At 36.3% G+C, this 15910-nt stretch overlaps 1 pseudogene; it reads right to left on the bottom strand.

Annotated features, from left to right (window-relative positions):
- The window catches only part of LOC103009926 (40S ribosomal protein S20-like), a 37095-nt pseudogene extending 21674 nt beyond the window's left edge, over positions 1–15421 (bottom strand).
- Between the last annotated feature and the right edge of the window lie 489 nt (positions 15422–15910).

The raw sequence follows: 15910 nt of genomic DNA, 5'->3' as shown, positions 1-15910 counted from the left end.
ATTTTGGGACATCATTTTAAAAATCCCATGAAACTTGTCAGTGTGCTTAGTGTAATAAGGTCTTAAAAATACTTTATATAGTGTTTCTTCTATCAGAACCCATGGGAGAATGTTTTTCCAGGCTCAGGATTAGAAATAGTTACGTATTTTTTGAGAACTGATTTCTTTTTAGCTTATGGAGATTATGACCCTTTTATCTGACTGTTTTCCTTTTTGGGCTAGGTCTTAATAGTCATATAGTTCAATCACTCCTATCTGATTACATCCCCTCTGCTAGATGTCTAAGGCAGTGTTTTTCAACCGTTTAGACTGTAGCCCAGGCTAAAAACATGTTTTGCGTTGTGACCTAGTGCACATACATAATTAAAAATAAAGTTTCACAAAACAGTACTAATTTCTATTGCAATGCCCTATCTTTAATTTCTATTCTTTTCTGTTCCATCCTATTCCATCCCATTCCATCCCAATCCATTCCAATTTTTTAAAAAATGGTGGTTACAACTCACTAAATTGATTTCATAACTCTTTAGTGAGTTGTAACCCAGAGTTTAAGAAAGACTGATTCATTCCTTAAGGTCCTTGAACAATTCCAGCTACAGAAAACAATGCTTCCCGAGGAAGTCCATTTTATCATTGGAAAATTTGGAGAACCTCCTTCAACTGAGGTTAACCCTGACTTGTTGGTAGATCTTGCCAGTATCCTCCAAATTCTATTTTTCAGTTTCATGAAGAATAGTCCAATCCTTCTTATTCCTGACCACCTTTCCAATAGTTGAAGAGAATATGTCCCCCTGAAAACTCCTTACCCATTTATATTTGGTTGTGGCTCCTGCAAAAAGCTTGGTGGCCAGATGTCCACAGCTGAAGAAAAGTGTTAGGCTAGGGCAATTAGAAATGTTCCCTGAAGCGTTTGAGTAATTTGAAGGAAAGTGTTGCTTTTTAAAAATGTTCTCAATTTAACTGAACAATTGCCCCAATTCCCTATTTTACTTCAGCTTTGGAAAACCTGGCCCAACTTCTGCTGCACATTGATTTTGCTCAAAGGTGGCAAGTGACAACACAGCCATTACATAAATGACATGAGAAAACAGCCTTCTTCCCCTAAGGTATTTAGCACACTCCACAGATGGCGACGAGCTAATTCAGTCCAAAGAAGAAACAAGTGAAATCATTCACTCAATTACCTTCATTGGATAGAGGCAGTGTGGCTCTCTCAACTCCCCCAGAAGAAAAAAAAAACCTTCTGAAACTGCCATGCACGGGCAATTTCATTACAACAGAGTTCCAGTCACCTCTTGTTTTCTTAAACTTGTATTATTGAATGATTAGTCTTCTGCTTATGGTTACATTGCCAAGTATCCAAAGCAGAACTCTCTCTTTCATTCGAAGTTAATCGAACTGAAATGGACATGGCATTACCAAGGCCCATGGCCCTATGAGATCAGAAGAATTACTCAATCTGTACCACTTAGGGTAGAAATTTTTGAAAGACATTAGGATAAATTGACAAAGATTACTTACCTCAGAATACAGAGTTCAAAATGCAATTCAGAAAGACTTTATTATAATTACATGCTGTAATGGGAAAGATTAAAATGTTGTGTGGCTGGATAATAGTACTCACTTAAGTGATGGCTAAATCCACAGTTGAGAGGTGATCAAGGGTAATCACTTTGTTCTTGATTCCTATGTACAAAAGTAAAGAGCAAATCTGTGTCCTTGAAGGGAAGCCTTGGAGTAAATGATTCCCTAAATTGATGGCAAATTCCTTAAAATATGTTGATATTGAGAGGAACATCGTTGTCCTGTACAATTGTTTAGCTAGATTTCATAACTAAAGCTCAAGAATAAAGCATAAATATTTAAACAAACTGATGAGGATGACCTAAGTTAAAAATTAGCCTATATTTTCTGTTTTCATAAGATTTCAGTTCTGTGATAGTTCTTTGGTATTTTCAGATGGCTTTATTTTAAGTTAGTTTCATTCAGAAAACATGCTGAGAGAAAGAGCAATCATCCCATGAAAAATCTTTTCTTAGTAGTTCTCTGTTTCTCTTTCTCATTTCTAGTTTGCATCATATTTTAGTCTTTCTCAGTTTAGTCTATTCTTGGCTAAGATTTCCTATATTTAATTTCTTTATTAATTTGAATTTAGGCATTTCAACTTGGAGCTCTTGTGAAGAGTGGCAACCAAGAGCCTTGCTGAAGTCTTGCCTAAGGTCTAAGGCTTTTGACAGCAGAAGGCCAAGGAAGTGGGGGAAAGGTACTAAGTGGGAAAAGAATCAAAATATATGTTCTTTCCCTGATATTATTTAACATAGGGGAATGGTGTTCCTGGGAATGGCAAGAGATGACTACCTTAGAAGGGGAGATACTGCTATTTGAACATAGAAGGTACAGTCAACTGAGTGGCACTTTCAATAAACATGAAGGATAAAACCATATGGTAATTTAGGAAGGGTAATGAATATTATTAGCTTCCTCTGCAGTTACTAGCTTCTTTCATTCCATCTTCCCCTCTTGCTTTGAAATGGTTGGGAAAAATCAAGATTTGGACAAGATCGTTGTAGGGGTTGCAAGATGCTGACCTGGAGGCTGAAAATATCCTACAGATGGATTTTGTTTGTCATATGCAATGTTAAAAAAATAAATAAATACACTCATTCCTAAAGTGTTTTTGTACATAAAGAACATGTACAAAAACCTACAACTAACATTATACTTAATGGTGAAAGACTGAATGCTTTGCTCTTCAGATCAGGAAAAAGGCAAGGATGTCCATTCTTACCACTGTTATTCAAGGGAGAACTGGGAGTTCTGGCTAGTTGAACAAGGCAAGAAAAGAAAATCAAAGACATACAGATTGGAAAGAAGAAGTAACACTGTCCCTATTTGCAGATGATGTGACTGTCTATGTAGAAAATCTAGAGAAATCTACTAAAGAACTCTAAGAACTAAGTTTACTTAGGTGATAGGATACAGGATAAACATACAGTAGCAGTGGACATGTGGATACTGAAATTAAAATACCTTTTACAATTGCTAAAAACTACTTAGGTGTAAATCCAACAAAACATAAACAGGACTTATAGGTTGAAAAGTAAAAAACATTGATGAAAGAAATATAATAAGACCTAAATAAATGGAGATATAGTGTGTTCATGGATTGGAAGACTTAACATACTAACCATACCAGTTCTCCTCAAATTGACATACAGTTTTAATGCAATTCAAAATGCCAGCTTTATTTTATTTTAATATTTCACAAAAAATTTATTAGAACTAATAAACCAACTTAGCAAAGTTTGTTTGCAGAATATAAAATCAACATATACACATCACTTGCATTTCTGTACATTAACAATGAACAATCTGAAAAAAGAAATTAGGAGAACAATTCCATTTACAATAGCATCAAAAAGAATAAAATACTTAGGAATAAGCTTAACCAAAGACAGCATTATTTTTTGAAGATGTAGAAAACATTATTTTAAAATTTTATGGAAAGGCAAATTGACTAGAATAGCTTAAATTCCTTGAAAAGAACACCACAGTAGGAGGAATCAGTCTACCCAATTTCAAGACTTATTGTATAGTGACAGTAATCATGACTGTGTGCTGTTAGTTGTGGGATAGACACATCAATAAATGGAATAAAATATAGAACCTGGAAATAGACCCACATAGATATTCCCCAGTAAGTTTTTGACAAAGATGCAAAAACAAATGGTGCCAGAGCAAGTAGATATCCAGACACACAGAAATAAACCTCACCCTAAGACTCACAGTTTATATAAGAATTAACTCAAAAAGACTTAACTGTAACATATAAACATCCAATAAGCTTAGAAACAATATAGAAGAAATCTCTGGAGACTAAAGCTAGGCAAAAAGTTCTTAGACTTGACATCAAAAGCATGATCCTTAAAAGGCAAATTGGATAAATTGGACTTCATCAAAACTAAAACCTTATGCTCTGTGAAAGACTGTTAGGAGGATGAAAGATAAGCTAAAAATTGGCTGAAAAATATCTTCAAACTACATTTCTGACAAAGAACTTGTATCTAGAATATATTTTTTAAAATCTCAAAACTCAATATTTGTAGTGAGGTGGATGGACCTAGAGTCTGTCATACAGAGTGAAGTAAGCCAGAAAGAGAAAAACAAAATACGCTGTGCTAACACATATATATGGAATCTAAAAAAAAAAAAAAAAGGTTCTAACAAACCTAGGGACAGGACAGGAATACAGACGCAGATGTAGAGAATGAACTTGAGGGCACGGGGAGGGAGAAAGGTAAGCTGGGACAAAGTGAGAGAGTAGCATTGATATATATACACTACCAAATGTAAAATAGATAGCTAGTGGGAAGCAGCTGCATCACACAGGGAGATCAGCTCGGTGCTATGTGACCACCTAGAGGGGTGGGATAGGGAGGGTGGGAGGGAGATCCAAGAGGGAGGGGATATGGAGATATATGTATGCATATAGCTGATTCACTTTGTTATAGAGCAGAAACTAACACACCATCATAAAGCAATTATACTCCAATAAAGATGTTATAAAAAAAAAAAGCATGGCGAATAGAAAGTACAAAATAAAGTTGAAAAAAAAAAAATCTCCAAACTCAACAGTCACAAAACAAAACACCAAAAGATCCAGCTGGAAAATGAGCAAAAGACACAAAGAGACATTTACCAAAGAGGATATACAGATATCAAAGAAGCACATTGAAAGATGTTCAACATCATTAGCCATTAGGGAAATGTAAATTAAAATTACAATGAGATATCTCTACTTGTCAAAGTGGCTAAAATAAAAAATAGTGACATCAAATGCTGACAGGATTACAGAGAAACTGGATCACTCATACATTGATGGTGGGAATGTAAAATGGTACAGCAATTCTGAAAAATAGTTTGGCAGTTTCTTAAAAATATAACCATACAACTAACATATAACCTGGCAATTGCACTCCTGGGCATTTATTCCAGAGAAATAAAAAATTTTGATCATACAAAAACCTGTACATGAATGTTTATATAAGCTTTATTCAAACTTTAAATGGATGAATGGTTAAGCAAACTGTGGTACATCCATATCATGGAATACTACTCAGTAATAAAAAGAAACAAAAATATTGATAAATGCAGTAACCTGGATAAATCTCCAGAGAATAATCCAGAGGTTAAAAAAAAACAATCCTAAAAGCTCATATGCTCTGATTCTATTTCTATAACATTTGTGACATGACAACATTATAGAAATGGAGAACAAAGTAAGAATTGCCAGGCATTCAGGAGAGAGTGGGAGCAGGAGGTGTGTGTGACTATAACAGGGTAACATGAGGGATCCTTGTGGAGATGGAAATGTAGTGTATTCTGACTATATCAATGAAACTATCCTGGTTGTGATGTGAAAAACCTTGTTTTTCAAGGTTACCTTTGTGGGAATCTAGGTAAAGGGTACATGGGATCTTTGTATCATTTCTTACAACTGTAAATGAATATATAATTGTCTCAAAAGAAAAAGAAAGCATTTAGACAGGATCTTCAGTTCACCAGAGACTCTACTATTTTCAGTTTAATCTATTAAATTAAATTAGCCCCCATTAACTTCAACTTAATTTCAACTATTTTCAATTTAATTTCAAATCTAATAGTTTGCTTTACATAGTTTTGTTTTCTGTCTGGCACATATAGGCATGAGAGAGAAAGAAAAAGAGAAAAGGATCTTGCTAACAAAATACACAGAAGAAGTGTCATGTGGTATTCCTCTATTGGGGACAGGTGAAAATTGGGTGGGTTTTAGCATTTGAAGACATTGTGTTCTTACACTAGTTCAAAGACCCACAGTAGATAATAGGACCCATTGTGCTATAAGGATCTCTGCGTGTCTCTCTCCTCCATTAAATTCCTTGAAGGCAGGGACCATGACTTGCTTGTTCTTTTTACTCCCTTCCCCTCTCCTTTCTTCCCTCCACCTAGCATAGAGACTTAATCTAGAATTTAATAGGGGAGAGAATAGATTTCTAAGTTGATTAGTAACACAGAATGATCACAATACTAACCACATATACCCATGATCTGGTAACTACCTTTCTAACCTTAATTTACTTCCCTCCAGGTGCCTAATGATTTAGCCAGCCTGAACTGCCTTTGCCCACACCACTTCTTTTGTCTGGTGTTCCCTCTTCCATCCCCACAGGTCCAAATCATATTGATCTTTTACTGTTCAGTCTGAAGGATGCCTATTCCAAAAAGTCTTCTGTGCTGCAAATATGATTTCACAGTTTGTCTGTAACGCTTGTCACTTTCAACCTTGTAAGAGTATTGGGCTTGCTCTATGCTACTGCAAGACACTTGGGACCCAGTATGTCCTGGTCCTTCTAGAACTTCCCACAGAAATGGGTTCAGTGAACTGCGTACAGCAGACCCAATAGGTGCGCATTAAAGGAGCAAAGAAAAGAAAAGTAAATAAAAGAAAAGCAAGAATTTGGAATGCTCAGGCTAATGTAAGGAGGCTCTTGGGGTAGCCAAATAAAAATGATAGGAAACTAGAAAGGAAACTTGAGAGTGCATCAGAAGCAATAGCAGAAAATGCTAAAATGTTGCAAGACTGATTTTACATGGCATTGGTAGAGATTAGGCTGCTCACCACAGCCAGTTTCACTGTAAATCATGTAACAGACCTTGTAGAAATGCCAAGATAGTAGAAGTCCGCTTAAAATGCTGAGCTCCAAGACACGCTCGACTTGAAACGTTGTTTACTTTCTTCATTAGGAACTAAAGGGAAGAAAGTACAAGGCAGTGGGTAGCAATTACCTAATATCTTTGCAGAAAGAGAGATTTTTCAAAATGTGCTTTTCTCACTAATCCTTGAGGGGAAATGAGGTTTATTTATGGTGTCAGGAGAGAACAAGGCATTAACAGTAAAAGATTTTATATGACTTCATGTTTTTAGGAAAGTCATTTGTTTACAAATCCGACTCAATCAAACCGAAAAGTATTTAATATAGTCCAGATTTGAATGTCACCTAATTTTGCACCCAAATTTCAGACTGAAGGAAGTAATTATGATAGAGCGTATACATTGATGTAAGAAGATATAGATTATAAATATTTCCTTACCATAGATGAAAACCTTAGAGTTAGACCATCCTATAGTCCAGGGAAAGAATGGAATAATTGAGTACAATTTCTTCCCTCTCTAGCTTTAAATAAAATTGTATGGGGTTAATGGAGATGTCTAAAGTTACTTAACTACTTTGTTTGATAGTTCATGTCTTTTGACCAAGAAATAATTATGTAAATAATACAAGTGGTTTGAAGTCCAGTTATATGAAAATAATTATGGCCATGGACAACCTAGAAAAAAATGGATAAATTCGTAGAAACATACAATTGTCCAAAACTAAATCAGGAAGAAATAGATAATCTGAACAGACTGATTACTAGTAATGAAATTGAATCAGTAATCAAAAAACAAAAAAATCCCCCCAAAGAAATTCTGGACTAGACAGTTTCACAGGGGAATTCTACCAAACATTTAAAAAAGAATTAATACCTGTCCTTCTCAAACTATTCCAAAAAATTGAAGAGGAGCGAACACTTCCAAATTCATTCTATGTGGTCAGCATCACCCTGATACCCAAACCAAACAAAGACACTACAAAAAAGGAAAATTACAGGCCAATATTCCTGATGATCATAATTGACAAAATCCTCAATAAAATATTAGCAAACTGAATTCATCAATACATAAAAAGGATCATACATCATGTTCAAGTGGGATTTATTCTAGGGCTGAAAGGATGGTTCAATATCCACAAATCAGTCAACATGATACACCACATTAACAATACAAAGAATTAAAAAATCACATGATCCTCTCAATAAATGCAGGAAAAGCATTTGACAAAATTCAACATCCATTCATGATAAAAACTCTCAACAAAGTGAGTATAGAGGGAACATAACATTAAAAAGGTCATTTATGACAAATCCACAGCTAACATCATACTCAATGGTGAAAAGCTGAAAGCTTTTCCTCTAAGATCAAGAACAAGACAAGGATGTCAACTTTCACCATTTCTATTTAACATAGTTTTGGAGTCCTAACCACAGCAATCAGACAGGAAAAAGAAATGAAAGGCATTTAAATTGGAAGGGAAGAAGTAAAACTCACTATCTGTAGATGACATGATACTATATATAGAACACCCTAAAGACTCCACCAAAAAACTATTAGAGCTAATAAATGAATTCAGTAAGTTTGGAGGATACAAGATTAATATACAGAAACCTGTAGCATATCTATACACTAATGATGAAAGAGAAATCAAGAAAACAATCCCATTTACAATAGAATCAAAAAGAATTAAAATCCCTAGAAATAATATTAGCCAAGGAAGTGAAAGACCTGTACTTTGAAAACTATAAAACACTGATGAAGGAAAGTGAAGATGTATAGATAACCAAGAAGGACCTACTATATAGCACAGGGAAATCTGCTCAATATTATGTAATAACCTAAATGGGAAAAGAATTTGAAGAAGAATAGACATATGTATACGTATAACTGAATTGTTTGCTGTACACTTGAAACTAACACAACATTGTAAATCAGCTATAGTCTAATATAAAATAAAAATTGTAAAAAGTTAAGAAAAAAAAAGGAAATTGAAGATGATACAAATTGATGGAAAGATATCCCATGCTCAAGAACTGGAAGAATTAATATTGTTAAAATGTCCATATCACCCAAGGAAATCTACAGAGTCAATGTAATCCCATGACATTTTTCACAGAATTAGAGCAAAAAATCTTAAAATTTGTATGAAACCACAAAAGACTCTAAATAGCCAAATCAGTCTTGAGAAAAATGAACAAAGCTGGAGATATCAAGCTGTCTTCAGACTATGCTACAATACAAAGCTACAGTAATCAAAATGATACGGTACTGGTACAAAAACAGACACATAGATAATGGAACAGAAGAGAGATTGCAGAAATGAACCCACACTAATATGGTAAATTAATCTATGACAAAAAGGCAAGGATATACAATGGGGTAAAAACAGTTTCTTCAATAAGTGGTGCTGGGAAAATTGGACAGCTGTATGTAATTATACAAAAATAAACTCAAAATGGATTAAAGACCTAAATGTAAGACCCAAAACCATAAAACTCCTAGAAGAAAACATAGGCAGTACACTCTTTGACACTGGTCTTAGCAATAATTGTTTTTTGGATCTGTCTCCTTAAGAAAGGGAAACTAGCAAAAATAAACAAATGGGACCTAATCAAATATAAAAGCTTTTGCATAGTGAAGGAAACCTTCAACAAACTGAAAAGGCAACATACTGAATGGGAGAAGATATTTGCAAACTATATGTCTTATAAGGAGTTAACATCCAAAATATATAAAGAACTCATACAATTTAATATTTTAAAACCTCAAAACAATCGATCGGGTTATAAAACTAGCAGAGGACCTGAATAGGTATTTTTCCAAAGAAGACACACAGATGGATGACAGGCACATGAAAAGATGTTCAACATCACTAGTCATCAGGGAAATGCAAATCAAAACCACAATGACATACCTCATACCTGTCAGAATGGCTATCATCAAAAAGACAAGAAATAAAATGTGTTGGCAAGGATGTGGAGAAAAAGGACCCCTCATGCACTGTTGGTGGAAATGTAAATTGGTACAGTCACTATGGAAAACTGTATGGAGGGTACTTCCCTGGTGGTCCAGTGGTTAAGACTCTGTGCATCCAATTCAGGGGGCACGGGTTCAATCCCTGGTCAGGGAACTAAGAGCCCGCATGCTGCGTGGCATGGCCAAAAAAAAAAAAAAAAAAAAAAATTAAAAATAGAACTATAGAACTACCAGATGATTCAGCAATTCCTATCCTGGGTATTTATCTGAAGAAAAAAAACCCCCACTAATTTGAAAAGATATATGCATTCTAATATTCATAGCAGCATTATGTACAATAGCCAGGATATAGAAGCAACCTAAGTGTCCATCAACAGGTGAATGAATAAAGAAGATATATACACACCTCTATATATAAAATAGATATCTAAAAAGAACCTACTGTATATCACAGGGAACTTTACTCAGTACTCTGTAATGACCTATATGGGAAAAGAATCTAAAAAAGAATGGATATAAGTATATGTATAACAGATTCACTTTGCTGTACAGCAGAAACTAACATGACATTGTAAATCAACTATACTCCAATAAAAATTAATAAAAAGAAGATATGGTATATATACATATATATACAAACACACATACAAATGCACACACAATGGAATATTCCTCAGCCATAAAAAATAATGAAATTTTGGCATTTGTGACAATATAGATGGAACTGCTCAGTGAAATAAGTCAGAGAGAGAAAGACAAATACTCTAGTTTTTCACTTTTCTGTGGAATTTAAAAAAATAAAATAAATGAACAATTATAACAAAACAGAAACAGACTCACAGATACAGTTAACAAGCTAGTGGTTACCAGCAGGGGGTGGAGGGGTGGGAGGAAGGGCAAAATAGGTGAAAGGGATTAGGAAGTACAAACAACTAGGTATAAAATAAATAAATTACAAGGATGTAATGTATAGCATCGGGAATACAGTCAATATTTTATGATAATTTTATATCGAGTATAATCTATAAAAATATTGAATCACTATGTTGCACACCTGAAACTAATATAATATTGTAAGTCAACTATACTTCAATTAAAAAAAACACTTTGTACTTTTCAAAATATATTTGCATAGTTTATTTTATATAATCCTCTTTACAATAATCTTGTGATTCAAGCAGGGATTATTATTTTTGTTTTATGCAAGAGCAAACTAAGACTCAAACAAAGCAAAACACAACTCACCAGTAAATGATATATTAGGTTTTAGAACTGGAAGGCATCTTATGAAATTACATCTGTGAAATTATTATCGTATACAGTATAATGTAGTTGATTCTGCAGGCTTTTGGTCTAACTACTTAGCTTTAAGCTGTGTGGAGTTACTCTCCTGTTTTGTAGATAAGGCATCTGAAGTATGACCGGATTGTGTCTTTGGCCAAGATCACATGGCTGAGACATTGTGGCAACAGTATACACACTGGACAATGGGCTAGGGAGCTGTTCACAGATTTTACTCTGCATCATTTAAGGTCCAGTTACAGGACATCCAAATTCAATTGTGTATCACAACCTCTTATTTTTATCTATGGGACAATGTGACATGGAAAAAAGCACCTTGAACCTATAGCAAACAGCGATAACCTTGGATATCAGAAAAATGGTGATACATCATCGTGAAAGGAATTCTATGCACTAAAGCAGGTGACTCAGCTTTGCATGAGATCCCAAGGCAGGGGAGCCACTGGATAACTCATTCATTAAGCAGGGGCCTCTACTATCAAAGATAGCACATCTTGACTGAGAATTCTTGGGGTGCTGATGAAGGTACCACAATTCACTGAGAGCAGAGACGTATCACAGAATCGCCTACAGAAAAGCTGGCACAGCAAGCTTAAGTATAAGTGAGGGGTAAAGAAAAGTGCATTCTTTTGGAGCAAAAGTCCTTCTTTTGAACAGGGAGCAGCCAAGACAACAGATTTCTTCAGTGAATTTAAATCTTATTTTAAGAACAGAATCATCTAGTCAGAATTGCATGAGGGGTTTTTTTCTACCATGATGACTGTAGCAAGAATGTTGGAAAGAGTTACTTTACGTTTTGAACTAGGTGAGCCCTCTCAAGGGTCCTTTTCAAATTCTTAAGCTATAGTTTTGGGAGTCATTTAAGAGAAAGCTTTCACAGGAATTGTAGTCAACTGCATTATAGTAGGTTTCCTATTATTCCTCTATCCTGATTATTGTTTTAATAATGATAAGGTGTCAGACTAATTTCAAGGGCTGTTAATGTTTACTCTGTCCTTCTTTTGGCTTTAGGAAGGTAACCAGATCTTTGCGTTCCCTTGTCTCAGGGATCTTAGAAGTTGCTTGGAGACTTCTCTGTGAGAAGATTGTGCTACATTTGTTCAGAGAGGGAGAGAAGCATGCTGGCAGGGTGGAGATGGTGGTCAACTTGGGAAAGGAAGAACTATTTCCGAATCTGCCAATGGGTGCAAGCCTATGGGTTCTTGAGCTATGATCAGCATCCTGGCTCTTCACAGTGCTGCCAGGACCCTAGAAGGGAAAGCTTCATGGTCCACCTGGTCAGGTTGGCCTCCAGATGCCAGAGCTCCCAGCCGGGGCAAAACTGCATGTCCCAGATTGGCATGGAAGCACAGAGCCTCCTGTCTACATGGGGACCTCCTGGGCTTGGACCATAAGCATATTCACAGTGAGCGGTAGGAGCTGAAGACGAGAGGGTCCTCTTTAAATATGAAGACCAGGGAAAGGCACTCGGCACTTCTGAATGATGCTGGGGGCAGTGGAAGGAAACACCAACAATAATGAAATTGAATTTCTTGCTGTTCAGTGGCAGCTGGTACAGATTAAATTTGATTTCGAGAAATAAATGTGACATTAAGCCTATCTATCTATCTAATAAAAATAACAATATGTGTACAGTTCTTTGAAGTTTACACTATACATTCACGCCTGCTATCTCATTGGGTACTAATGACCCTGTAAAGGGGTTAATGTTTTAGTTATATCTATTTTATAAGTGATTTTCCCAAGGTCCCAGAGCTTGTAAGGCAAGGCAGCTCCCATTGAGAGGGGATCCCCTCCTTCAGGTCTAAGCCATTTCATTCATTCCCCTCCTCCCATGTCTGCAATTGAAGTGATCATTTAACAAACATTCCCTGAGGAACTATAACATATTGGGCACTGTATAAGGCACAGGGATCCAAAATCTAGTAAGACATGGTCCCTGCCCTTAAGGAATCTTAGCCTTGAAGAGAAGAACTCCTGGGGCAGAACGGGGGGCCATGGTGAGGGGAGCAGGGAGACGAAGCTGCAGAGAAAGCCAGGAAGCTGATGATGAATGAATGTGCTCCAAGCTTTTATTCCAGAAACTGTAAATAGCCATTATAAGAGTTTGACCTTTTAATTTCTTTTTTTAATTACAGAAACCATTTAATTATTAATTAATAAACCAATTCAATAAGTATTTTTTTAGCTTATTAACTTTATTTTATTTACTTTTAAAATCTTTATTGGAGTATCAGAAAGAGAAAAACAAATACCGTATGCTAACACATATATATGGAATCAGTAAGTATTTTTAAGTGCCAGGCCCTGTAAGATGCTGAGGAGTTAGTGGTTACCAAGATGGGTATGGGTCTCTGTTCTCACAAAATTTATATTCTATTGGAAAGAGATAGACAAAGCCTATGTTAGAAATAAACATAAGAAATTCATTATGGACTGTGATGAAGGCATGCTGTGAAGAGAATACACAGGGTCCTGGGATGAGGAGAAATGAGTGTTAAACAATCAGAGCTATATTTAAAAAAATCTCTCTTCTAGCCTCCACCCCCATTTCCCCCGTGGTATACATTCTTTCACATCTTGATTATAAAATAAATATGTGCAAATATATGACTGCTTAATTTTTACAAATACAAGATAAGGCTATACACATTGCTTTGTAACCTGCCTTTTTGAAACTTAATAATACATTATGGGTACCCTTCCATGATAATACATTTTGATCATTCATTTCTTTTAAATGGCTGCATAATATTGTTCCATAATGTGAATGTATTTTATTTAACTTTGTTTTCTATTGAAGGTCATTCAGATTGTTTCTAGTTTTTCTGCTGTTACAAACAGTGCTGTAATAAACATTCATATACCAATATTCTTACATATTGGTACTTTTCTTTTTGTTGGAAAGAGTTCTAGGTGTGATAGCTGCCCCGAATGTTCCATTCCTTTTTAAATTTGAACGTATCCTGGCAAACTACTTTTCATAAAGGTTGTGGAAATATATGAGAATGCATAAGTCCTCACACCCTCTTCACATCTTCCTAGTTGTTCTCAAACTTAATTTGTGCCAATCTTATAAGGTGAAAAAGTAGAATCTCATTGTTTTTTTGATTTGCGTTTGCTTGACAATGAGAGCTCACACATTTTCACAGGTTTTTATTTTTATTATTATTTTTATTGGAGTATAGTTGATTTACAATATTGTGTTAGTTTCAGGTGTACAGCAAAGTGAATCAGTTATACATATACATATGTCCACTCTTTTTTTTTTAGATTCTTTTCCCATATAGGCCATTATAGAGTATTGAGTAGAGTTCCCTATGCTATACAGCAGGTTCTTATCATAGGTTTGTTGATCATTTCATTCCTAGTGGATGAAAGGCCTGTTTATAGCCTTTGCCCATTTTTCTGTTTGTCTTCTCACCAGTATATGGGTACTCTGAATATATTAGGGATGTTAACTCTTTATCATATGTGATGCATATATTTCCTCCCATTTTATCATTTGCCTTTTGACTTTGTTTTAGGCATCATCAAAGGGTTTTAAGCAGGGGAGTAACGGGATTATATATGCATTTCTGAAAGCTCATTCTGCGAGCATATGGAGAACTGATTGGAAGGAACAAGATTGGCAGCAGGGTAACTCTTGGGCGTTGGAGGTGGTGCACTACTCCAGGAAATGAATGGTGAGGGACTGAATTAATTCAGTGGTGGTGGGAACGGAGAGGGAAAAATAAATTTGCGACTGTAAGGAAATGAAGTCTATATGATGATGTGACTCATTGGATGGGATTGTGATGAGGTTGAATTTCTGGTTTCTGAGGCAGGTGAGTGAAAGGGTGTTGGTGGCATATTCTGAGAGGACACAGGGCTTGTGTGAGCATGCAGATATCTAGTTTGGATTCAGATAAGATTTGGGGGTACCTAAAGGTGTGGAGAGGTACAGTAAGCTGCTGGGGTTTGGAGTATAGCCCACAGGAGAATGGTCTGGGCTGAGCAGCGGGCGAGGAGTTTTGGCGATACACAGATGGCAACTGACTACAGATGTGGGAGTTGGAACCTGCTCTGAGGAGCCCAGAAATCTGAGGAGAAAGCCCGTGGCACATCCACATTCAAAGGGTTCAACAAGCAGAGGAGCTGGCAATAGAGGCTCTTCCTTGCCTGGAGGCCCCAGAAGCCAGCCTGCACTCACCAGGGACAGAGGGGCCCCCAGGACTACTCCTTGCCCTTGGTAGGGGTGTCTCCAGTCTGAGAAGAGGGCTGTGATGTAGGCACACCTCCTTCTCCTGTAGACAAGTCTCTCCCTTCTCCTCTTTCCCCCACTGCAGCCTGGGCAGGATCCAGAGATTCTCACTAGCTCTTCTCCCACTGAAGGATGTAGGCCTGCAGTTTCACTGGCCACTTGTTTGATTCTCCCTGACTTCCAGCCAGGAAACCAACACACGCCATCGGGTCCCACTTCCTCCACATTCTCCAGAGGGCCCAGGTCTCTTTCTGACCTCCACTGCAGAGCTCAATTTACCATCTCAGTGAAAGGTGGTGGAATCTTTCATTCGCTCACTACAGCTTAATTTATGCCAAGGAAATGAAATGAATTCTCCTTAACAAAGTTCCAGTGAATGAGCTCACCCCACATTTGGTTTTTGAGTTAAAAGACCACTCTGAGATCTGGCCTGTCCTCCAAATACCAGAAAACTGGCTCCTGCCCATATGGAAATATTTGTTGTGTAAACTAGACTGATATGCAGCAATTTTTAAAACTACTTCTACCCAATTTTTGTCCAGTGGGATTAAAGGAGTTCCAGGTGACACAGAAATAGAAAACTTAAGTGTTTGTCTCAGTTGATAGTGACACGGTTTACAGAAGGACTTGTGAACGTAGACATGATCTAAGAAGCCAAAGTTTATGGAAGAACAACACACACTATGTAAAACACC

The sequence above is a fragment of the Balaenoptera acutorostrata genome, chromosome 17, assembly GCF_949987535.1.
Source record: "Balaenoptera acutorostrata chromosome 17, mBalAcu1.1, whole genome shotgun sequence".
Taxonomy (NCBI): domain Eukaryota; kingdom Metazoa; phylum Chordata; class Mammalia; order Artiodactyla; family Balaenopteridae; genus Balaenoptera; species Balaenoptera acutorostrata.
Note: the sequence above shows the minus strand (reverse complement) of the source record. Positions and strands in the feature narration are given on the sequence as shown.